Raw genomic sequence first — 25,383 nt, 5'->3', positions numbered from 1 at the left:
ATCAGCATAATTCTTCTGCTGACTCTAAGTCACTCGTATCCTATCTTGAATCATTTACACTTGCTAAGTGTAGTACTACAAAACCATCGGTGGTTTAACTAATCGTTCGTCGATATCATCTCAGTAAGTTGGTGATAGTAAGTTGGTGATCGACAAGGCCCTCCATACAAGGCCTCGAACAGAGCCATTTTAATGCTCGCATGATAGTTGTTGTATGTAAACTCTGCCAAAATTAGGTGTACATCCTAGTCACCTTTCCAATCAAGCATACATGTTCGCAGCATGTCCTCCATTGTTTGTATCATCCTTTTCAATTGGCCATCGGTCTGAGGGTAAAAAGCAGTACTGAACTTCAACTTAGTACTCACAGCTTGTTGTAACTACTCCCAAAATCAAGATGTGAATCGTAGATCACGGTTCAAAATGATCAAAACTGGTAATTTATGAAGTCACACGATCTTTATGACATATAAGTCGGCCAAACTCTTAAGAGATTGATTGATTTAAATGGGTAAAAAGTGAGCAGACTTGGTGAGTTTGTCAATTATAATCCAGATTGCATCATGTTTTTTGAGTCCTTGGTAAACCTATCACAAAGTCCATGGTAATGTCTTCTTATTTTCATTGCAAAATCTGAATCTGCTACATTATTCTACCTGGTCTTTGGTTTTCAGTCTTGATTTGCTGGCAAGTCAAGCACTTTGAGACTTACGCTACAACTTCATGCTTCACGTCATTTCACCAATTCCTCTGTTGTAGGTCCTTGAACATCTTTGTACCTCCAAGATGGATGATGTACTTGGTCTTATAAGTTTCATCTAAAATGTCTTTCTTCAACTCAGGGTCATCAAGCACCCAAAGTCATTCTTTCATCTGAATGCTTTCATCCTCGCTAAGATGAAAATAAGTATAGTAGGTGAATGTTATAACATCACAATCCAAAATGTGAGTGATTTTACTTGCATTCTTAAAGAATAAACACCACAAGAGAATAATGAAAACAAGAAAACCTCCTCTCTAAAATGTGTAGGGTAAAATCCCAATAGGTACCTTACACTACACTGAATGAAGTTAGAGGAAATGAGGTCGTATTACAACTCATTTCCTCAAAGATTTTTGGTTGGAGCTTGAGGAGCTCCAAGGCAACAAAAAAAATTTGATGGAGAGGGAGAGAAGAGAGGAGTGAAAAGAGGGATATAAGAGAGAAAACACCACACAAATGAGAGGAGAGGGTTTGACCCCTCCAAAAATCGTGAAATAAGGAGAGAGGTAGGGTTAGGCGGTGATGGAGGTATGAGAGTAATTGAGGGAGGATGGAGGGTGGAGATTGAGTCAATCCCCTCCTCCCAAAAACCAACTTTAAAGGAGATCTCTCTTTTTCATAATTTCACCAAAATGAAAACAAGCTAAAAAAAAGAATTGCCCAATTGGGATTAACATGGGGTTTGGTCCTTGTTTTGAAAAGGAAGAAGGATCTTTTGGGGTAGAGAAAAGAGATTGAGCGGTCCCCATCAAGTGGGCCCCACTCTCCTTCACCTCCTCTATGCGGTTTCCAAGGGGCGTCCTCTTGAAAATCATCCCAACCCATTGGGAATTAGTTGGTCCAAATCCAACTCTAACCAAACCCTAGTTCGGTTTGATGCTAAATATTATATTTATTTTTTACTTTTAGTCCAACTCTTTAATTTTTTTTAACTCTCAACACAAAGTCAACTACACATTGATCCAATTGAGTACAATCCAAATCCAATAAGTCTAAATAATTTTATTTATTTAATACTTAGCATTAATTTTCTACTAACCATGGTTTAATTAACTTGAATAGTTATTTATGAGCTAATAGGGTACTTAGATACCAACTTAATTTATTCAACCAATAAATTAATAATTATAGTTAGTTGTTAATTAATTAATTTTTTTAATTTATTTATCAATTAGCCATTACTTGTCAATTGTACCAAAGTTAAACTAGAAACATGGCAATTTAGCACAATCAATCACATAGGTCAATTAAATAGAAAAATAAAATTTTTTATATTGATCACAAAAATTCCCATTAAAATTCCTGATTTTTTTCGGGTCTTGCATCTTACCCTCTTAAAAAGGATTTTGTCCACGAAATACCATTACAATGACTAATCAAATATGTTGGGGAACTTTTCTTTCATGCTGAATTTTAGTTTTCATGTGCACTCTTTAATGCCACGGTGTTGCCATTGCACTTTGACCAAAGGAATCATCTTCGATCTCAAAACTTGATCATATCAATTTATAATCGCTATCAATTTTTTGACACAATCAAGTCTTCTTGCACTTTCATGTCCTCATATTGAATGATATATGAAGTGTTATGAACGTACATTCATAGCAAAGACACGTGAAAGACATTATGGATCTGAGCATATTGTGGCGGTTGCGTCACACGATATGCCTTTTCGCTTATCCGCTCCAGAATCTCGAACGGTCCAACGAATTTAGGACTTAACTTTCTCTTCTTTTCAAAACTGAACACACTCTTGGTAGAAGACACTTTCACAAACACCATGTCCTCAACTACAAAAGTGAGTTCTCATCGTCTGTCATGGGCTAATTTTCGCTCAATAAGACCATGCGGCGCAACGGTCCTCCTTACCGCCACAAGCCTTCTAATCGCTATCTCATAGCCACTTTTGCCACGGGCATGGAATAGCTCGCAACCTGTAACACGCTAGACTAGCCAATGTGGCCAGACTAACGGCCACAAGCCACTCACCAACACTTTCAATGTGCTGAATCAGAATATTGGCCCTGTGCGCTACCCCGCGCACAGCTGCCTAGCGGAAGCTCTTTAGGCGCATCTTCAAATGCGTTCCATGTTATCAATGCCACTTTGGGCATAGTCGTCCCATACCAACTAAGCACTTCCGAGAAGGGCACCAACCTGCCTTAGCTTGGAATGCCATGGAGCACATCGCAGCTCCATGCGCAAGCCAGTTGAAACCTCGCCACTGAAGGATCCAAGTCTTTCGACCCCCAGTCCAAAGACCAGTTGATGATTTCATGCCATAGCGACAAGCACCACCCAAACTCATTCGCTGGCGCATAGGCTCTCTCTTGCCTAGCCCCGAGTATCTTTACTCGGTTGGAATCACCTAGTGTGACTCCTGGGGGAATTACTCCTAACCCACATGCACCCCCGTGCGTCCAATCGCCTCGCGTGGGACACCCGCAAGTTGAGAGGTTCTTAAGCAACTCTCCAAAGGCAACACCCTCTGGTCCGCTGGCACTGCTTAGCCAAACAACGCTCCACGTCTGTGTCGCCATACAACGATGCACTAACGACAATATCGTTGCCTATCGCATGCCATGCTATCACCGCACGTCACCGATCAAGCTGACGCATACCGCACGTTCTTACACTCGATGCATTTTCCACTCAGTAGAGCTCCGCACTGCTCATGCCCCATTCCAAACTCGGCCCGGAACATCGTCGTTGACCAACATAACTCTTCTGATGACTCTAAGTCACTCACAACCTATCTCAAATCATTTGCACTAGCTAAGTGAAATACTACAAAACCATTGGTGGTTCAACTGATCATTCACTGATATCATCCCAGTAAGTTGGTGATCGATAGGGCCTTTCATACAAGGTCTCTAAGGGAGCCATCCCAATGTTCACATGATAGCTGTTGTTTTACGCAAACTCTGCCAAAATTAGGTATACATCATAGTCACCTTTCCAATCAAGTATACATGTTCACAACATGTTCTACAGAGTTTGTATCATCATTTTTTATTGATCATCAGACTCAGGGTGAAAAGAAGTATTGAACTTCAACTTAGTACCCACAGCTTGTTGTAACTACCCTTAAAATCGAGATGTGAACCGTAGATCATTGTTTGAAATGATCGAAACTGGTACTCCATGAAATCGCATGATCTAATTAACGTATAAGTCAGCCAAACTCTCAAGAGATTGACTAATCAGAATGTGTAAAAGTAATCAGACTTAGTGAATCTATCACTATAACCTATATTGCATCATATTTTTTGTGGGTCCTTGTTAAACCTACCACAAAGTTTATAATAATGTCTTCTCAATTTTACTGCAGAATCTCAATTCGTTGCACCGTTCTGCCTGATCTTTGGTGCTCAATCTTGATTTGCTGGCAAGTTAAGCACTTTGAAACATACATTACCACTTCATATCATTCCACCAATACCTTCATTATAGGTCCTTGAACATCTTGATACTTTCAGGATAGATGGTGTACTTGGTTTTAAGGGTTTCATGTAGAATCTCTTTCTTTAACTCAGGGTCATCAAGTACCCAAGGTCATTCTTCCACCAGAATGCTTTCATCCTCGCTAAGACAAAAAGAAGTATGGTGGATGAATGTTATAGCATCACAACCCAAAATGTAAGTGATTTTACTTATATTCTTGAAGAACAAACACCACAAGAGAATAATGAAAACAAAGAAACCTCCTCTACTTGACAAAAATACGTACCAAAAACACACAAAAGTCTTAAACTAAGACTATGAGAGTATCTATTTGATGTTCTCTATGTGTTCTGTCGTAGTGAAAAGGATATAGGTTACTGCTTGAGTTATTTTTGTTGTTGCTGAGGAGGTTGGGGTGTGTCACCTATTCGCCAGAGGTCATCGACCTTCTTTTTGCGATAATTGCGAATAAAGTGGCCCATTTTGCCACAATATAAACAACCACCAGTGTCTCGGGGGCATGACTGCCTACGATGAACATGATTGCATCTTAGGCATCTCCGATTTAACGGTTGTTGTGACTCATTTTCTCCACCTTGTTCCTGTCTTTTAGAAGGTCAACGCTTGTTATCATTACTATCTTCGGTAGACTTTTTACCGCGACATTGATTAAGGTGACATTCGTCAGCAGAACGACCCACCTTTCCACAAAAAATAAAATTATCGGGGTTCTAAAAGCACATCGGACCCTAAAGAACTTGAGGGCTAACACCTCGCTCTAGATTGGTGTTTTTGCAAACCAACCTATACACCTTATGATCTAGGTTCTGGACCATCTATTGGAGCTGTTCAACTGCTCCAGTTAATGCGTCTATAGATTTGATTAGTTCATTAAATGATACCTAAGCACAAATGTATTTTTTTAATTAAAATAAATACAAAATAATTTAAGAAAAAATAATACTCACAGTGCGATGCAGATGATGGATGACCAAAGATTACTGCTTTCCCTGTCGTTCTGATACCAAAAGCTGTAACGCCCCAAAATCCATGACTTGAAACTTCTTATGAAAAGCTTGAAAGTCTTGAAATAATTTGTTTATCAGAGTTTTTAAATAACAATTTAGCAAAAAAAGGCAAGTCAATGGGCCTTGGCTGCATTACAACGTGAATCAACCCTTTTTGAACTCGGAACCTCCATTGAAAGCAAAAAGCTTAAAAATGTAGTTTTAGAATTTGAACAGATTTGCAACTCTCAATATTTATTGAAATCAAAAGAAGGAATTGAATAATACAGTTCTAATCATTAAAGTTTTAAAAGAGACTTTCAAAAGAAACTCTATACCTTATTTACCAAAATATCCTCAAGAGCGAAACGTCAGAAAAGGGTCTCGCCTTGAACTCATCACGTCATCATGCCATCACAAGCTATCTCAACCTGACCACCACCTGCCCATGAAATGGGTCAGTTTCGCAAAAAACTAGTAGGGGTGCAAAAGACAAGAAGGAACAAAGATTGCAATAAGCAAGATAATTGCTCAACTAAACAGGAGAAACAAATCAGAGCTAACCATATGCTATCGAGTATGGCAAGCAAAACTCTAGTAAAGCAAAATAGTAACAAACAAAGTGCTAAACAAGCAAAGTAAGTAACTAGAGCAGTTTGGCTAACTCTACAGGTAAGGAGTAACTAACTCCACCAAGCAATCAAGCATAGTAAGTAAGGTAACTGAATAAGATTAGCAATCATAACTAAGATTACCATGTATGCAATAACCGTTGAATCCTTTAGTTCACAGACAAGTAATTATATAAATCATAAAGTACAAGTCATTGCACAACAAGCAGTTTATAAGCTACATGTGATAAGCAATCACACAACAACAATTATATATTAACCACAAGGTGTAGGCAGCTTATAAGACAAACAACTACATTAGTTTTAGTCATAGATAATTCATAGATTACGAACCATGAGTAGTTACATTCACCATAAGAGACACAAGCCAATAAGTGCTACATTGCAACAAGCACGTAGTTCAACTAAGTAGTAAAGCAAGTCACATGTTAATATATAGCAACTAGCATAATGCTATCATTATAAGCATTTAACTAATATGAGAAGCTAGTTACTACTTAGCAAAGAACTGTGTAAGCAATTCAATCAACTAGAGTAACGCCTCGACATGCCTGCATAGCTCAACGAGTAGCATATTAAGCTACCTAGCAAGCAAGCAAGCAATTCATGTCATAGCACGCATATCTCATAATTATGTGCGTAGGTTATATTTTGTTCTCATTATTAGCTGGTCATTGTGGGTACGTACAAGGCACAAAACATAAAAACATCCAAGATCGATTCAGGGGTCCATTATACTATGTATTTTATGATACCCCGAATGACTGACTGAGTCCGCTCCTAAGAAGATGACCAGTGACCAAGAGAGAAGTCCGCAAAAGCATTCAAAAGCTTATGGATGTATCAAAACTTCTACAGAAGTGGCTATCTTTGTAGCATTTTTCCTAACCTCCGATGACTGGGAAAGTCAAGTCTTTTGCCTGTGACTGCCATTAATGGCTTGTCCATCCATCAGAGTTTTGTACCATCCATCATCTCTCTTGATGAACCATGTCGAACAGACACAACGAGGGTTTCTTAATCGTCATCCCATTCTACATGTTCTGGTCTTTCGACCCACTTGAGTATCTTGCCTGTGAAGGCGCATAATTATCATTATGTGAATTACACGCACCATTGCGCGTTCAAGGCAACCACACACCTCTCATTCTACTTACCACAGTACGCAATTGTACCTGTTCAAAAGTACAACCACGATGAGAGGGGTCAACTCATAGTGAGGGTAGAAACATTACTATTTTATGATCTCAAACACGTGACATTGCACGTTCGAGGTGAACACAACCCTCTCATCCTACTCATCGTAGTACGCAATCATACATGTTCAAAAGTATAACTACGATGAGAGGGATAATGATTTCTCACAGGAAATCCCCAACACAACTGCTTTACAAAAGTCCACAGCGAAACCATTCGAGTTTCAACTTATCATGCTCACGTCCTTTGGACAGTTACGAGTCTCATGCCTATTAGGTGAATACCAGCAATACATGATTACCTTATAGTGTCAAAACATGTTTCGAGGTTACTACAGACCTCTCATCCTGCTCCTTATAGTTCAAACATATTGTATGTGACTAATTGTACGACTATGAGGGAAGGAGCATGGATTTCTCAGAAGAAATCCATCAACAACAATCTCGCGAAGGAAGGAAAGGCGTCAACTATCTTAGCTTCACCAGAAAGCCTAGTAACTAGGTCTCGCATCAGAGGTGATACAGCAACGATCTAACGATGGTGCAGGTTCCTTAGTAGAACCTTCACCCAACTCATGCACATGCCCCTAAACAGGGTTATCCGAGTCGTATCGAATACGTGAACTGAAGTTGTAACACACTTCTCACAAAAAGGCTTTCGAAATCTGCTTTACAAGGCTATGCATTTTAAAAATAGGTTTGCTCCTAAACCACTATTTTTGAAGAACCGAGGTGCATAAGTGTGCATCAGGACTTTTACAACAAATAAGTAAAATGATATACACTCGAAGCTGCACTCAGTGAATGCAAGCTGACAAGGGGCAAACCCATGCACATTATAGTGCAACAGTGAAACAAGGAGCAAGACTTGATGTGCGAAGCTGCACATCGAGTGTAAGGCGCACAAGCCACACATGAGGTATGAAATCATACCACAAGCAGACAGATACGTAAGCAACTCACGATACAATAATCATACCTTGATTAAACCATAGGCATAAGCATGTAAAATACAAGAGCACACAATAGAGAGCAGAACAACACATGCACGAGCAAAGCATATGCGTGAAGTGCGGCAGCAAAGTAAGGATGAAACAACACACACAAAAGTAAGTGTGAAAGCAAGCACGACAACAACATGAGAGTAAAGTACGAAAAGCAAAAGCAAGAAGTAAAGCCATGACACATAAAGCGCGGGGCAACAGAAAGACAATGCAGAAAGTAAGGTGCGCGAATGAAAAAAGAAGGATCAGGATTACGAAACCGCGTCCTAGAAGTAAAGTAGGAACAAAAAAGACTGCAATTAAAGAGCCTGGGCACATATAGCGCGACGACAAACAAGAAAGTAAAATGCAGAAATTAAAAAGGACCAGAGTCATGAAACCACGTCCTAGAGTTAAAAGCATACATATATATATTATATGCATACATATATATTCCTTTCCCACATTTTAATTATCTTTTCTTATTTTAGTGTTCATTCGTTCATTGTCATTTCATGCAAGAACCCCCTACCTTGAGGGGTTGTGGTGCAACATACGCTTGCGAGCGTAGGTAAGCATGGGCTCACGCTACGGAGGGCGAGCCGACTCCATCGTTCAACCTGTGATGCTAAGAAGGTCAGTATGTCATAATACAAACGAGAAGCGGGTTCAGTAAGATCCGCAGTGGTACCAGACTCCAAATACGAGGGTAGGCAAGGAGCTCAACTCCCTGCAGAAGAGGGACAGGGGCAATAAGGCAGGGAGCCCTGGGTTCCCTGCTTGCTGGAACAGTAAAGGGCCCCTGTCAGGGCCTGCTGGATGTGGGCGACAAGCAGTGGCAAAGGCAGGGAGGCCTGCTCCTAGACGCCAGAGATACAGAGGTAGGGGCAAAGGCACTGCACCCTGCTTGCAAGGGTGCAGGAGGCAAGGGCCTCACCCTTACCAACAAAAAGTCACAGAGGCAGGGAGCTCATGCACCCTGCCTGCCAGGACAGAAAAGGCGAGGGAGCAAAGGCTCCCTGTTGAACCTGCCTCAACAGGAAACAGGATAGGGGGCGCATCCCCCTACTGGAAACGAGACAGGCAGGGGCTCTGCCCCTATCGCCAACAAGATCAAGGCAGGGAGGTGAATCCCCTACCGAAAAACAAATGAGATGCAGGGCGAGCCCCCTGTCCGAAATCAGGAAGAAGGCAGAAGAGCAAAGCCCCCTGCGAAAAAACACAAGGCAGGGGGGGGGGGGGCGAGGCCCCTTGCCGGGAAATACAAGAAGGTAGGGGCCTCGCCCACTGCCAAAAAAAACAAGGCAGGGGGGCGAAGCCCCCTGTCAGGAAATATAAGAAGGCAGGGGCTTCACTCCCTGTCAGGAAACACAAGGCAGGGGGGGGGGGGGGGGGCAAAGCCCCCTGCCGGCGAAAGGAAAGAAAAAGGAGATGTTACCTGAGAACACCGACCGACGACATGGCGATGGTCATCGGCAGCAAGCAGAGAGAACATGGGGGAGAGGGCTGCAACTCACGAGGTGGAGCAAGGACACGGAGGCTGCTACCCTAAGGTGGTCGCCGGTGTCGGCGATGGCTGGGATGTACCACCGAGAGGGAAAAGACAATGCAAGGAAGGGAGCACAGACAAAGATGGTGGTTCTCATGGTTGTCGAGGTGTCTACCAGACACGGGGAGGAGGAGGTGGCAGGACGGGGTTGGTCGTCGGCAGCTCCGATTGCCAGCGACAACACGGGAGAAGCGGGTAGGAGAGAGAAAAAGGTGAGGGCGATGAGGCCAGGCGATCACCGACGCTCAGAGTTCGTCGGTGACTCTAATCGTCGACGTCTGCAAGAGGCCGAAGAAACAGAAGGGAGGAGAGAGAGAGTGGCGAGGGTTTTACCCCTCGCCCCTCTCAGCCTGCATCTTTTAAAGACGCAGGCCCTCGCAAAGGTTCGAGATCTCAGGTCGGGTTTGGGTCTGGGCCTGAGACGACGGACACATGTTCGACACCGATTTTTTTTTGACAGGCTTTACAAAAGTCTTCATAAAATCTGACTTGGATTATTGAAAGAGGGGTTTAATCTGATTTTCCCAAGAAAGAATCAGTTCATCCCCTAGAGAGAATGATCTACTTGAAAAGGAAATGAATAAATTTATGTATGTCATATACTATGAGTTTTTGAAACAAAAATCGTACTTGAATTAAAGTAGGGTAAAAATTGATTGCTTTCTTATGAAAATATTAGTTAGAATATGTGATCTAATGATCTTATGTATGTGGTATGTTGTTTGTCTTGATTTTGTTATTTTTGTCATGAAAAAATATGCATCTCTTTGCTTAAAATTATGAAAATACCAGAATTATTTTTAAGAAAATAGTGTTCGGAAAGACAGACCGATTTTCCAGCCTAACGAATGCAAAAATAAGATTTTTCTATGATGGATAGTGTAAAAATTATATATGAATATTTTTGAGATTTTATTTGATGGTTTCATGTTAAAAAAATAGAAATATGAATTCGGGTGTCCTATTTCTGCTCACCCGAATGCATATTGCTCGCTATTACGTATTTTCGACTTGACACCTGATCGATAAATCGTTTGTATCTCATTTGTTCAGAGGAGTTTTTACGAATAGTTTATTGCATTAGAAAGATAACAAAAGTTCACACAATTTATGAAATTTTGAGCTCTGTTCTTGAACTAGGCACTGAACTGTGACAGTCGAAACAAAAAAGTATAAATGTGCACCAAATCGGTCATATCTCCCTCGTACAAAGAAATTTTTATGAACAATTTATGGCATCAGAAAGCTGACAAGATTATCTGCATTTTATCAAAATTTCAACTCTATTCGATAACTATGTGCCTTTTTGTGACAGTTGTAATAGTCAGACATAATTAAAGTCCAATGAGTTTTGAACCGACTAAAGGCCCAGTTAGCAAATACATGCGATATTTGTATGGATTTCGAGTATGTTTTTGCAAATAGTATCATGCTGCATATTTACAATTAAAATAATTGTTATACAGGGATTGATTGCTCAACATGGGGCACTAATTGAATGAAATGATTATGCATCGATTGAATAAAATGGTTACACATGAATTTGGCTTTATCGCCACTTTTGAATTATGCAAAATAAACATGTATTGTAAATGATTTTTGAAGCTTAACTTTATATGACCATTGTATGTTCATAAATGAATATAAAAGTTAAAGAAATGCATTAACACATAAGTATTGCCTTGCATTTGAAGCATGCACATCCATGAGCCCCGAAGGGGGTTGAATTATGTAAATATGATTCAATTGAGTGCTGCATGAAATCAACAAGCTAAATGAGTTTAAACATGTAACACTAAACATTGATGCTTATAAGGAGAGGGTAAGCAATATTATTCTAGCTTTGTGGATACCGTATTTGAGCACGAAAGGTTGCTCCGCCTCAGTCACGAAGATAAGGAAACCCTCTACATTAGACTGCAACGTATAAGAACAAAATCTTATAAGTCTAATGCATCGGGATGGTAGTGTTGGAGCTTCTCTTGCTTTAGTCGTCCCTCACCCGACACTGATGAATGATACTCAGCCAGGCCAAAGCCATAATTGTTTGAAAACACCATTTGCACTATAGCCCTGATCTAGGTTACTGCTTGTATTTGTACTCATAGGGATAAAAACTGAAATATAAAGTAAATGTGCATTTAATTAGGTATAGCATGCATCATTTAAAAAAAAAAACTTAATTAAAGATGTTAAAGTTATTCATGCATACAATTCAAATTTTGTAAATGATAAGTACATGCATTCTTAATTGCTCATGTATATTTTAATGCTTATGGTTAATTGTTTGCTTTTGATTGAAAGAGTTATATAAATGAGTGTTTGAAAAATCTTGTAAAGTATTGCACATATATATCCTTAGTGTGAGTATCATATTAATCTTTTGCATGCATGCTTTAATTTATGTGTATTGAATACCTCTGCCCTATTAAGGACTTAATTGTCTGACCCTACTATTATTTAATATTTTCAAGTAGTGAATAAACAACCATGCGATGATGGGAGGTTGCGACAGGGATCAAGTCAAACCTTTCTCATTTTTTGGACTTATTTTAGATTACAAGCATTGACAAGCGCTTAAAGACTTTGATATTCATTTCATTTGAAATGATTGTTATTATTTAATTTAAAGTGTAATGGACGTTTAATTATTTATGAATGTTCAATTTTAAATTCGAAATGTATTTGAAAAGGATGTGATTGATATGTAATACACCAAAGCTTTTATCCCATTCAATTTTTTGCTGCAAATTTATAAAACCATTTCAAAATAAAAAATTTTCACGAGTTTTGAGATAGAAAATTTAGGGTGTTACACTTACCACTCTGCACAAAAACACGTGGTTCTGAATATCAACACTTTAACCATGAGATTGATTGCGAGCTTCATACCGATGTCAGAGGCAATGCACTACTTGCATATATATTTGTTGTGTCTTTTTCTTCAAATCTTCTAGCTTTTTTTTACCTTTGGCACCACAATGCCTGTCATATGTTATCTGACATTCTTTCTTTTCCAAAAAAGTTTGTCATCATGAAATGAAGCTTTTTAATAAGAGAAATTATATGTGTCATATACGGCAAGAATCTACAAATTGAATCTCTCTATTATATTTAGACGTTAAGCACCCATATCTTTTCGCTGAAAAGTGTCTGTTAGTCCAATATTTCGGTTTTATGTCAATGACAACATAATTGTATAAATCTTTGTTTTGCTCTTAATTTTTTTGAAGAAAATAAGTGCATTATTCTCTCTTGGCTGTTCAAGTTGCACTCCACCAAAGTGCACTAAGTGGTGAACCAAATTTCTTTAAAAGTTCTCCGTCAAATACTTCATGCAAAATCCAACATGACATGTATGCCATGTGTGGGGGATAATATATTTTAAACCTTTATGCCTATCTAAGATAACTGTCAATACTTTTTTTCTCTCTCTAAATTCATGAAAGTGTATAAATTTGTGATTTAGACGCTCTAAAAACCATGCCTATGACTCATTGGACTCCTTATCAACAATTGTAAATGCTACTAGAAGCATCTCACCACACGAATCAATACCAAGGAATGACGACAATAAACCCACATAGCTTCATTTTAGGAATGTGTCATCTACCATAAGAAGGACATCATTTCAAAAACCCATCGATACTTTGACGAAAATATAAGAATATGTATTGAAATCGATCTTGTCATATACCCCAATGATCCTCGATTAACCTTCATCAGATGATCCAAATAGGCAAAAAACATCTTGAAGAACTCTTTGAATGAACCATATAGCGCCTCCTTAGTCTGTTTCCATTCACGCCATATTTATTTGTAAGTAACCATTGCACCTTCATCGTGACTGATGTCATTTATGATTTCTTTTGGAGTTATCTTCGGATTATCATGCATACATTTGTGAATAACACCTAAAATCTACTTAGAAAACACTTTCTTCACTATAGATTTTTTCAGTGATCCATCACATGTATGCTTGCTTTGATACTTCTTTACTTGAAAGAACATTGCTTCACGTACCTTTGTGCAATGGATCTTCTAGGGGCAATCAATCGTCATCTGCGAGTTCTTCCTCATGCATACGATAATTACTCTTTTATTGTAGCTCTTTAAAAAAATTGTTTTATAGTTATTCTTGATCACATGATCTTTCAAAAAATAACGCCAGTATTAAAGATTATTAAACCTTTTATCGAAAATAATTTCTCAATTGTTTGAGTATGTTGTTAGCTACTGGAATTGTTCACAATCATTAAGCTTTTTGTTACATAATAGGTCATACAAATGAGATGTCTCTGCTTTAATGATTTTCAATTGCTCTTCATTGTATGAGAATCCATTGAATGAGAATATATTTAACTACGTCTCATTAGTGTAAAAATATAAACAAGTTATATTGCCCTACAAATGTTTATATAATTATACAACATACTAAGAGTTTAACTTTTCAAATATCATTGATGCTTCGCTTTCACCAATAATTATTTATCCCATGTTATCACTGTCTTCGTAATCTCCTATCGACATAGTATACTCATAATCATTGATATCATTTGAATTTCTACTGTCAATATGATCACTGTTACCGTTAATTGATTGTTCGACTGCATAAACTAAATCAAAATTCATCATATTTTTTACTTCATTTCCTTCAATACACGCAACATTCTTACATTTTCAACATTCAAGATTAACCATCAAAATATCACATTCATCATCACCTACATCTCAACATCAAAATTACAACTTGTATCTAGCTTTGTCGTATGCCCAAAAAGGCTTCATGTCATTCAAATTATTGCGATGAAGATCATTGGCACTGGTTTGCCCACGGTGTTCTACATCCTTTGCAGTGATCCTTTGATTATTTATAACATCAATAGCATTCATTGTTTGGTACAGTTGGATGATCGACAAAGAACTCAACTCGATAGATAGTGCCTAAGATAGATGCAGATTCTTCACTTCTTTATCTTTGCGAGCAATTAAGTAAATGTCACTGTGAAATAACATTGATTTTACATAATCATCGCCCAACACAACCATCCATATATGTTGAATATATAGGTTTGGAGAAAAATTGTATCGAAGGATCATTGACACTTTTACATATTTGATTTTATGAGACATCAAAGCCATAAATTTCATATAGTTATTACTTTTTTAGACGATTATAGATCACCAAGTAGCATAATCAGTGTTACGGTAATATACTCTAATTATTTTAGAGTCCATTAATTAGCTACACCAACCACATAACATATCATTCATCTAATGAAAAAAGCATTTGAAAAAGGATCATTCATATACACTTCATATATTCAATTAACATAATTACCTACAACAATCATTCTGAAAATCAACTAAAGCACAGGAGCAAATGAGAACTGCAAAATGCATTTTATACCTATGAAATATTGAATCTACACAAGACACAACCCAAACACATCAATCAAGAGCAATCAACACTTCAAAAATGCTGAAAAAGGCTTACTGCAAGCTATGTATGCCCCAACCTTTGTTTAAAACCTCTCCAAAACTTCAAAACAACTGACCCAACCTCTTTTTTTAAGCTTCTATGTCAAAAACAACCTTAATAGAGTTTATTTGAGCCAGGTTCAATGCTTTCCTCAAATATGGACTAAAACTTTGAAGAAATCCAGAAATTCTTGAAAAATTTACAAAAAAATCCAAAACCAAATAAAATCCAATGGGGTTTAATTTATATAACTCCTAAAATCAAACCCTAGTAAGTGGAGAAACCAAACTAACTAAAACTGATCTAAACAGACCAATCGTTCCTCCAAAGATGATGTAAGACAAGACCAACTTCTCCTCCTTCTCGATTCAAAGACTCCTCTCACCTACACATTCTAGCTCTGATATCATGTTAAAAATCAAAGAAAATAAGAGTAAGAGGGGTTAAGGTTAGAGGAGACTCAACCAAAAAAAGAGAGAACAAATTAAACTATTTAATATCGCGAAAGAGAAACATTACACACTAAAAAGGGCTGACCCCTTGAGTACATAAAAAAGAAAAGGTTGAAAAGACTAGTATACCCCTTCTTAATAGGGTATGTACATAATAGTCAAACAAGGTTATTTTACGCTACTTTGTCCTATATTATATTACATAGACTTTCAATATGACAAACTTTAATATTCAAGTGCATCAACTACTAGAACAAGAGCATAATACAAACATAAAAAAAATGTGAATAACCAATAGGTGCATATAATTTACCACAAATTAACATTTCTTGTCTATATAAAATGACACTTAAATACTAGACAAACCTTAATATTCAAGTATATCAGCTATAATAACAAGAGCATAATATAAACAAACAAAAAGTGTGAATACCCAATAGGTGCACAGAACTTACCATAAAGTGTGAATACCCAATAGGTGCACATAACTTACCATAAAATAACATCTCTTGTCTACGTACAATGACACTTAAATGAAAGACATAATAAGAGAAAACATGATTAAATGAGAGCTTGTAATGAAGACAAACTAATGTCATTAATAATAATAATAATATCAATTTTAACAAATCTTTCGAAATACTATAGTTTCAAAAATAGATAATCATCACATATAAACATGATTATAAGCATCTAACATAATAATAATGACCAAATAAACAAATGAATGATACAACACACTTATAAAATCAAAGATCAAACAATCGTAAGAACTATAAGCCAACAATCTAAAGTTCTAAACTGGCACAAAAACGAGATGAACACAACTCGCCCCATATATTGGGTCAAGATTTCCCTTGAATCCAAGATACACAATGATCATGAATCTTCACGAAGCATGAACTTGAACAATAAGATCCCAAAACCCAAAAGGCAAAATGCCAAGAAAGATTTCTTGGCTATGATACCATGTAATGAAATATGCAAAAATATAAAACAGGGACCTCTAAAGGCTTTCAAAATCATAAACACAAAGTTCACATGCACATACACAAGTTCAACTAAAGGACAATACAAGAGCATAAAGGCACTACACAAGTACTAAGTGCATTCAAGACTATAAATTTTTTAGAGAGAAATACAAGAACATAAAAATATATGTATTTTATTGATCAAGAATGCTTAAAAAAAGTATTAAAGGACAAGAGGGGGGTTCACCCCTATTTATACACAAGAGGTAGTCTCAAATAAAGCTGTTGGACTGCTCTATTGACCAAATATTCTCTATAAAAACAAAAAAGAACAAAATAAAATAAAAGTACTAATGTTTCCTTAATAGGCAGAGCCTATTACAAGGACTGAAATGATCAAAATACCCCTAATGGGTATATACATATTCAACTTTCTGGGAAGATTTGGTGTTTGTTAAAAAACTGGTGGCACACAGGAATGCACATCAGTAGCATTGCTCGTTGGGCTCGACTTAGTGTCAAGTGGGTAGGCTGCAGCCATCTCAACTTTGCACGTGCAGGTAGTTGACCCTTATACTTTCCATAGCTGCAATCTATGTGATTACGACTGTAACAGCAACAGCATGATATATCTATCCACAACAGCAGCATTGGTGTTGAACGTTGAGCTGACACCTTCGTATAGGAGTTCAACAACTCTGTGATCTTGTTGGAGTTGAGATATGACTTGCTGCTGCAACTGCTACGACTTGGCTGCAGTGTCTCTGCTAACAGTGATATCTGAGCAGCAGCCATATAAAATTTTGGCTGTATTGCAGAAAGCATGAGTTTCTCATTCTTCTGCTGTAATTTTGCAATCTCCCTTCCCAATTTGGTAAGCCATTTGGTGATAGTTTACATCGACAAATTGGTTGCGTTTAAGCAGAGCAACCATTTCAGCAACTGCAGTAATTTTGTATTTTCCTTGAGGAGTCTAGTGCTTAAATGTAACCATTGATGGTCTGCACCATTCACAGCAGAATTGTAACAGTTTGTTGCAGCAGGGGAGTGTCATTCTCTTATCATCATTGCACACGTGATTATTCTGCTGCAACACTTAATTTTAACAGGACTGCAACTTTTGGTTTCAATTAAGTGATTAAACGATGAACAGAGAGCTCTGTACTGCAGTGTCATCCCTGCCCACTGATTGACTGTAGCTCCCCAAATCCTTTTCGGTCAGAGCATCGCTAGCTGGTACGCTCCATTGAGTACTAAGCAAACTCCTTCCCAAGCATCTATTTTTGTTCTTGTTCTGTTCTCAGCCATCATAGAGTACCTAAGCTTCAGCATTAGCTGTTCATTTATCCCTTTCTGCATTTGAGGCTGCCTTGATACACCTAATTCGAATCCGACAAACTGACTTGCAGCCAAAACAATCATATTTCTCCTACAGTTGTGTTTTCTTTTGAATTCTACTTCAAAAAGTTATTTCAGATCTACTTTGCTGTCTAAATAGTCCAGACTGCAGAAATGGTTCAACCCCTTTTTACCGTTTGACCTTCTCTACGCTTGATTAATGAATTTTGCAAACTCACGATTTTGTTCACATCAAATGGAAAACCTGCCTTGTTGACTGGTTTTATTTCACTCTTTTTGTGCAGAAGCCTTTGTTTTCCTGTGAGCATTACTGCTATAAAAGTTACAAATCTGCTGCAGTATGAAATCTGAGAGCTGGGATGGTACAGTTTGTCTAGTGAAGCTCAGTAGGACTGAACTGTACCAACTATGTACGCAATTCAGATGACCTCCCGGGACAAATATCTCAATCCAACACGCACCATTCGCCATGGGTCAAAATTCTAATGGGTAGATCAGTTGATGCTCAAGTGATTCATTGACCTTTGTATCGAGCCAGGATTTGAACACATAACCTGTCATATTTCTGCAGGTAGTGACTGTACAGCAGACAAAAACTTTGCCAAAATGCATTCAGCAACACAGAACCATGCATAGGAAGTGTATCTAGTTTCACAGAGGTTATCCCAAGGTTCCCGACTAGTGACTCCCATTGTCTCAACTCAACTCATGGTTGTGAAAATTTGATCGAACATTTGGACTTCTGCAGTCTCACCACTTCCTTCAACACTATGTGAATCAGTAAAGAATTATGCTAGGTTCGCATCTACTGAAATTTGATCAATTTTCCTCACAATGATATGCAAACAAGGATGCAAGATCTGATCACACTAGTATGTAGTTTGCTTCTGCATTTTCATCAATCTGCTCTTCAAAAAACTGCTGTAGTTTTGCATCTAGCAAATTTCTGTCCAAGCATTCATATTCAGTTTCTTTTGCTAAACAGTTCGCTTGATAATTCTCCAAGTCTTCCTTCAAGTGAAGTTTATCTTCATAGAGCAGGGACATGAATTTGTCATATCCAAAATCTAAAATGCCACATAGAGACCAATATATTTTCTCTAAGGTCTTCTTGAGATGACTTATGCAGTCAAAAACCCCCAGGTATGTTTCTCTAGCTAGCCGCTTCTCAATATCAACATAGAGCCGTTCAATCTTCTCAATTATTGCATTCACCTCAGTCGAGGGTGGGTTCCGCTTACACCAATTAATCACAATCATCATACACATCAACTCCATATTCATTAAGTAGGAAATTCTACTGACCTCATCAATCTTCATGGCTGCCATCTTAAATCTCACTTCACACAGTCAACAATTTTTCTATAACTAGTTGTGCCGGAACTTGTAAAGGCAAATTGGGTTCTGTATTAGTTAGGTTTAGGCCAGGGCTTGATTTGGTCTTCAAGTAGGGAATCTTGAGGGTCTACAGTCAAATTTTGAACTCAGTTGGTCAGGTCTAAGTAGGGCTAATAGGGTTCACAATGGTAACACGTCAGAATGGTTCAGGTTCAGTTGGTGACAGTCGAGAGAAAACAGGCATGAGGAATTTTTATCTCAGACCACAGGAAACTAAAAAGCATGAAAATTGGACAGTGTTTGGTTGACATGTGGATGGGTCTACAGAAAAAAATTCAGGCTTCGACTCCAAAGGGTTTGGGAGTTATGATTATTTTGAACAGCACCCCGACCCAATTGCCTGGGTTGTACAGGTTCAGGCTTTACACAGTCTTGGTAAAACAGGTTTCACCATGGAATTTTTATCTGAGAGCACAAGTGTCAAAGAATTATGAAAACTAGATAGCATCAAGTTGACATGTGGATGGAATGACAGTAAAAATTTGAGGGTCAATGTCCAAGTGTGTTGGGATATATGATTTTTGGAACAGGACCAATTTTCTTCTGGTAATACACAGTCCAGAAAAACCAGTTGCACCTCAGAATTTTTATCTCACTATACAGTCTGTCAAAATTTTCTAAAAATTGGAGGGTCAAAAGAAGACACGTGCAGGAAGTTACAGTAAAATTTTGAGTCAAATTCCTGATATTTTGGTTTCTGGAATTTTTTAAATCTGGACAATTTTCTGGGTTCTGGAATAGGTTGGTCTGTACAGAATTGCTTCTAACCAAGAACAAGAACTTGGTCACACAACCTTCAAACGAGATTCAGATCTCAGCTCCACAACTCTCAACACCTCTTCACACTCCAAAATCACTAAATAGCGGGAAAATAGCAAGAACAATATCAGGATCTCAGCTACACACCACACTCAAGAGATCAAAGGTCAAGATCTTGAGAACTCTAACAAGGCTTGGTTAGGACCTTGTGAATTCAATTAAAATTCGACCCACAATTCATGAATGCACTCCACAATCAAAATTCTTGCATCAATGAACTTCTAATTCACTGTTGATTCACATATAACTGACCCAAAATCTATCTCAAAACAATTATGAAATAAATCCTCAAAAATCGGCAGCTGCATTGGGGTCTCCAACGTGGCTCTAGAGCATGCACACGTGAGTCAACCCAATCAAGCACCCAATTTCATACAGAATCTCAAATTTCATAAAACTCAACTACAATCAATCAATCTTTAACAGCACTTCAACATATATGAAACTCAAATACTAACTCAAAAAAGATTTCATGCAATTCTTGAAAAATCGTCCCTCTAGAATCACACGTCAAGGTGGCCATGCATGAACATGCTTGAATTCAAGAAACTTAACCAACTTCTATGTAGATCTCACATCCCCACTATACTAGCATGCTTTTAATCCTCATATGATGTTGATGAATATATCTTGGACCCAAAATGAATGGAAGCACAAATCAAAAGAATTTCTCAAAAATCATCTAAGAGGTCCAAGCTTAGGAGCTCGATAGTATGCAGAATTACACACTAGAATTCAACCAAGATTATAAGTAATCCTTCCAATTTTCCACCAGAGATGAGTTTGATGCTAAACTCACCTATTTTCATTCCTTCAACGGTTGTTCCTCACACGAAAAGGGATCTGGAACTGGTTCTTGGGTTCTTGGATGTTGATTTCCTCCAATTCCTCCAACCGAGTGAGCTCCACTAGCCGATGAAGCTTTTTGATGTGTAGATCTTCAATGGCAGCACTTGTATTGTGGCTACTCTGATACCAAATGTTATGAACCCTCCTTAGAAAGCCTTGGATGTAGGGAAGTGAAGGGAAGGGAAGAGGCAAAGTTGATGATGAGGTAGGGAAAGCAATAAGTAAGAAGGTATGGGGGTTGGCTAGCTTGAGAGAGAGAGAGAGAGAGAGAGAGAGAGAGAGAGAGAGAGAGAGAGAGAGAGAGAGAGAGAGAGAGAGAGAGAGAGATGGCTTAGATGGGTTGGTTGGTGAGAGACTAGAGAGGTTTGGGTTTAGTTGAGATGAATACCTCTGAATCTTAAGTGGTTAGAGGTCTAACCACTCAAGCCTAGCCCTTTAGAGTAGGGCAAACTCCCCAAGAGATTCACAAGTGAATTCTCTCTCACTTTGCATTAAGCAATCAATTAGAACAAGAATAGAATGACTCAAGAGACTTAGGCTAAACCTTATATAGGCCAAACATCTCCTAACTGCGCTCATTAAATACAAAATACCCAAAATACAAGGGAATTCACAAGTAAGCCATGTTGCCCATGTAGGGCCCAAGTAGATTAATCGGCTAGGTGTAGGTGCATGAGACTCCCATGTTAGGTCTGTGGTAATGGCTAGGAAGAAGGGTATGTATCATTCATGTGCATGCTTTGAGACCTTCAATGCAATTGTCAGGTCCTTGGATTTCATTTGAAGCCAATGTGATTATTCACTATTTATTCATTATGACAACATGCATATCACTATTGTTCCTGTTTATGTCGATGATATAGTGATTACAAGTAGCAATAGTGAGAACACAAAGGCTGAAAGATATGTTGAGGAGAAAGTTTCATATGAAAGATTTGGCCATGCTAAGATACTTTCTTGGTGTAGAAGTGGATCAAGGTGAGAGTGTTTTAGTTCTGATGCAACATAAATATGCTATTGATTTGCTCACTAGATTTGGTATGCTGGATTGCAAGCCAGCCCAAACTTCAATAGCCATGAGTGCTAAGTTGACCAATGATGATCCATGCGATGAATTGTTTGATCAATCTGAGAAGTTCATAAGCTTGATCGGGGCCCTACAGTATCTGACTTTCACTCGCTCAGACTTGGCTTATGCAGTAAACCAAGTCTACAAGTTTATGCACTCTCCTCGAAAAAGTCATATGGAAACTGCCAAATGTATTTTAAGGTACATTAAGGGTACAGTTATAGATGGGCTGATTTATAAAAGATCTTTCAAAGATAAACCTTTTGATTTATCTTTAGTCATTGTTCCATACTCAGATGCTGATTGGGCTAGAGATCCTTCTACTAGAAAATTTGTGACAGGCTATGCGGTGTTTTTGGGAAGACATCTTGTTTCATGATCTAGCAGGAAGGCAGAAGACCATTGCTCGGTCTAGTACAGATGCAGAGTATAGGAAACTGGCAGTTGTAACAGCTGAAGTTCTGTGGATTCGACATTTACTCATTGCCTTGCATCAAAACATCATTAGGTCACTCTTATTTTGTGATAATAGAAGTGTTACCATCGCCACTAATCCCATCCAACATGAAAAGATGAAACATATTGAGTTGGATCAACATTTTGTGCGAAAAAAGGTTGAGAGTAAGGAGATCCAATCCCTCTTTGTTAGAGGAAAAGATCAAGTAGCAGATTTGTTTACAAAGCCTTTAACATCTTTCATTCACTAGTTTTTAAAACGCAAACTATCCATGGTTGTGCAAAACCCTGTACAGTTTGAGGGGCGTGTTAGAAGACGTGTATGTTGTAAGGGTGTTTTTATCTTTTGAGTTATAAAATCAGCAAAGTCCTTTGTATTTTTCTTAAAGGGTATTTTTGTACTTATTCACAAATTTTCATATATAAGGAGGGGCAACACATCTTATTAGAGGATCGACCCATTCAAGGAACTCTCTTTTCTCTTTCATGTTTCCTCTTCTTCTTTCTCCTGTACCGCAGGCATGACTTCCAAGGAGAAATTTTACAGAGGAGACCCAGCTACCCAGAGGTTGGTTACTGGTTATAGTGTCTATTTAAGGTCAAACTTAGTTTTTTGGTCCAACAGGAGACAGAGAACTGTAGCGAGATCTAGCACTGAGGCCAAGTATTGTGTCATGATAGTGGTTACGACAGAGATTTCTTGGATTAAACATGTGTTGATGAGTTTGCATAGGAAAATCATCGGTCTATGCTTTATTTATAATAATAAAAGTGCTATAGCATTATCTACTAATCCAGTTCATTATGGTAAAATGAAGCATGTGGAGTTAGATAAGCACTTTGTGAGAGAGAAGGTTGAAGATCAAGAAATCCAACCTATGTTCATTCAAAGGGAAGACCAAATAGTTGACTTGTGTATTGTTAAGGAATGTTATATTATAAGTGTTTATGTGCTATACTCACTATTGTGTAAATATGTTTATTCTTGAAGGGCAATTTTGTAACATAGCTTTAGAGCCCTTAGTCAACTATTTTTGTCTTCTTGTGTAGCAAAGGGGGACATCCCTTATAGGCGGCATCTTCTCATTCTTTTGAAGTTAATGAAGCTCTTCTTGAATTTTCCCTCATTCTTCTTTTTCTCTTGTTCTTATATACCTATTTTCTTGTTTCCATATTTATAAAACCGCTTACTTTAGCAGACATTGGTTCTTGAAAGGCAAACTGTCCATGGTTCTCACCCATGCACAATTTGAGGGGAGCAAGTTAAGGATACAGGTATATATCTGGATTTTTGGAGCCAAACCCAAATCTGTTTAGCAGGATCATGTACTTGTAATATTGCTACAGGGTTTGATCCTTTAAGTTATAAGGACTCATATGTAAAATGGGAATGTGTAGTATATCCTACATGTAATATTAGAAGGTTTATATATATATATATATATATATATATATCACACAAGATACCAGCAAAGAATAGAATTGTTGGATGACCTCTGCTAACTTTGTCTCTCCTCTCTCTACCCCATGTCTTCGACAGCAGGGCACAAATCCCTAAGCACATCTTCTCACAACATATCGTTCTTAAACAAGAGTCAAATTTATATTGTCTACAGATATCAACACGTAAGTAATGAATAAATGGCAATAACTATGCAGTACATGCATAGGAATAAAGAACAAATCAATATCAAAAAGCTCAAGAATAATCTAGTGAACGATCACTAATGTACTGGGTCTGTTTCTTTTGAAATCAACATAGCAAAGGCATGTCATATACGCTAATGGAGTCCAACATTTAAAGGAGATAATTTATGAACAGTCTTTATTTGGTCCCTTCTATGTTATTTCCAGATGATAAGGCACGTACGCAAAATTCCTGCATTATTAAAGTACGGCAAGTTCTGTCTTTCAAGGTAGAAAAGACAGCAGGCATATCAGACAGGAGACTGAATCCTGATGTGAATTTCCTTCAAAATTAAGGAATTGAATTACCTATCTTCTTCTCACATGCTTTACTTGAAGAAGACCAGAGCATGTAACTTTGTGAATTTTTTCACTATAGCTCTGCTTCTCTTCTACCTCTTGAGGTCTGAAAACGGATAGCATTGCCACATCCATCTCTTCTGAGTGCACCAAGAAACCTACTGAAACTTCTATTCAAATGAATCCCATTCAATTACTTTTCAAGATGACAAGACATTGAATAAGTAACAACCAGGAAATCCAACACTACCACCAATTTGCCACCAGAGACTCACTAGTGCTTCCTATATTTATTTATAATGTCTTATCTCCGTAAGATAAGCACCGTGAAAAAAAAAAATCTCACCAGATCCTAACTTGGGCTAAATCTCAGCAACATCAAAGGCAAATCCGCTCTCTGTATGATTCCTTCATACAATATGTTGCAAATCATCAAATCACTCCATCTTTCGATCACGTAATCGACCTATCTTTTACCAATACAAAAAGTTCTTCCTGATTCTTTTCCCAATTCTTCATCCAATCTCCCTATGCAATCAACGAACAGAAATAAAGAGTGCAAGATTCGACATCAATCACAGAATAAGCAAACACTTCATCACGACTTCTTGATCTTCGAAAAGAAAAGGAAATCAAAACATAAATCTATGCACTACCCTCAAATTATCATGAACGCGAAAAACCAAAACCTAACGAGATCGTGACATCTATCCTCAGGTTCCAGAAGAGAACCGAAACCAAACGAGTTTGAAACAGAGAAGAACGAGAGAGATTGAAACCCTGGGAACGAAATCGATGAGATTATGATACGAATCAAGCAAATTATGAACGAGATTTCGGAATCGATTGCAGAGAAGAGATCACCTCCATCGGCGATGGCGCGGTCTCGAGTTATTGATTGTCCCGCCAAATTTCCGGGAAGTTCGTCTTTAAGAGGGTTTTGGGTTAAATAGGAACACCTTTAGAAG

General features: G+C 38.0%; 1 protein-coding gene across 3 annotated transcripts in view; it reads left to right on the top strand.

The window, feature by feature from the left end:
• Nucleotides 1-23,644, top strand: part of LOC149833016 (BAG family molecular chaperone regulator 1-like) — a 45,000-nt gene extending 21,356 nt beyond the window's left edge. Inside the window, exon 5 of one of the 3 annotated variants that reach the window (XR_016433393.1) lies at nt 23,626-23,644. The gene's annotated coding sequence lies outside the window, so the exon portion shown is untranslated. Of the gene's footprint in view, nt 1-12,048; nt 12,194-23,625 lie in introns of those variants that run through there. The other 2 variants (XR_016433390.1, XR_016433392.1) reach the window with 2 other exon arrangements.
• The last annotated feature ends 1,739 nt before the right edge of the window (nt 23,645-25,383 follow it).

Source organism: Nuphar pumila, chromosome 7, assembly GCF_984573655.1.
Source record: "Nuphar pumila chromosome 7, dmNupPumi1.hap1.1, whole genome shotgun sequence".
NCBI classification, from domain to species: domain Eukaryota; kingdom Viridiplantae; phylum Streptophyta; class Magnoliopsida; order Nymphaeales; family Nymphaeaceae; genus Nuphar; species Nuphar pumila.
Note: the sequence above shows the minus strand (reverse complement) of the source record. Positions and strands in the feature narration are given on the sequence as shown.